Genomic DNA, 1,709 nt, shown 5'->3' with positions numbered 1-1,709 from the left:
TCATAGTGATCCTCCTGTCTCAGCCTCCCCAGTGCTGGGATTATAGGCATGTGCCACCACACTTGGTTTCAGTGGCTGGCAGGGTGCACCCAGGTACTAGGGATGGAACCCAGGTCTTTGTGTTTGCCAGGCAAGCACTTAGACTGACAAGCTATCTCCCTGGCCCAGCCTGGATAAAATAAAAGGGATGGGAAAACACTAAATTCCTTTGCTGCCCTGGAAGCTGCCCCTTCCCAGGGTCATGATGGGCAGTAAAATGGTGTCTGCCAGGCGGGTCATCCAGGCAGTCAAGCCACATGCACCATTAATAAGGTTCCTGGACAGAAGAGACAATCCTAAACCCAATGCATTAGAAGCTTTGAGATCTGCAGGGATCCCATCTCACTCTTCTGAAATTTCAAGGCAGTCTAAAGGGAATAAATCACCAGACTTGCTCATGCATCCAGATCCACCAGACACTGCAGAAATAATAAAAACGCTACCTCAGAAGTACAGAAGGAAACCGCTATATCAAGAGGAAATGGAGTTTGTCCAACATGGAGGTCCAGAATGATGACTGTGGCCGCTGTTTGTCATCAGACAGAAGAATTATCTTTTCAAAATGACATATGAGAAGTTGTATATTAAATAACCTTAATAAATATTCTACAAAAAAGAAATACAGAACATTTAGATGGATACATGGATATTCTAATTTATGTATCTTGGTCAGCTTCTCCACCTAATTGTTTATATACCTAATACCTATTAAAGTATACATTTGGAAGTATTAAAAAAATCAGTTCCTTTGCTTGTTTTGCTACCTTTGCCTGCTGCGCATTGTTGCTCCTCCACAGTGCCCATCTGCTGCCCTACTGTGCTTTGGAGCCAGCCACTATGGACTGAAACCTTTGCAAACAGAGCTAAATAAACCTATCCTCCTTTTACTTTGGGTGTCAGATATCTTGTCTCTGCAACAAGAAAGGTAATGAGGACATCAGGCTTTTCCCAGATAGTATATTTAAAATAACAACTGCGGGGCAGTGATACACCTCAGAGGCATAAGCGCCTACATGGCAAGCACAAGGTCCTGAGTTTGATCCCTGGTACCAGAAAAATAAATAAATAAATAAAACAGCCCCCTTCCTCACCCTGTGACCCTGTGCACTAGCCTGCACAATCACTTTCTCTCTGTCACTGTCACCCTCTGGCAGAGCCTATTCTGTGCTCCTTTGTGCTCATCAGTCATTGTTCCACTCATGAATATTGACTTGGTAAGGCATGATTTGTGCCTATTATGTTTATTTCTACTTTGCCAGAGCCTGAACAAATGCTGGCATCTGGTAAGGGCTCCACACACACTGACTGAAAAAATGAATGTCCAGTAAATAATGGTTAAGGCAGTCCCTTGGGGGACATGATGCACTTATTCCAATGATGCAGCCATTGCTCAAAGTATTTGTAGAGCATAGTGAAAGCAGGGAAACCAGTCAGGGCCGTTTGCAACAGTTCAGAAAAAAAAAAAAAAATGGTGACAGCGTTGATTGAACCAGGTGGCAGTGGCAGCAAGAGACTAGATTCTGGATATGACTTGGAAATAAGTTCAATGAGTCAAGGTCAGCTTCTGAATCATTTATAGAATCAAAAAAGACAATCCCTTTTAAAAGAAGTAGGATAGAGCTGGGGAGATAGCTCAGTGGCTTAAGCACCTGCCTGGCAAGAGCAAGGTC

The 1,709-nt window shown here is 43.4% G+C and overlaps 2 pseudogenes; both read left to right on the top strand.

Moving 5' to 3' along the window:
* Positions 1 to 241: 241 nt before the first annotated feature.
* On the top strand, positions 242 to 553 carry LOC101592709 (annotated as a pseudogene).
* Positions 554 to 1,507: 954 nt separating this feature from the next.
* The window catches only part of LOC105743060, an 8,653-nt pseudogene continuing 8,451 nt past the window's right edge, over positions 1,508 to 1,709 (top strand).

Source organism: Octodon degus, unplaced genomic scaffold (genome assembly GCF_000260255.1).
Source record: "Octodon degus isolate 3935 unplaced genomic scaffold, OctDeg1.0 scaffold00095, whole genome shotgun sequence".
In the NCBI taxonomy this organism is placed as follows: domain Eukaryota; kingdom Metazoa; phylum Chordata; class Mammalia; order Rodentia; family Octodontidae; genus Octodon; species Octodon degus.
This window is presented reverse-complemented; position numbering and strand designations above follow the sequence as displayed.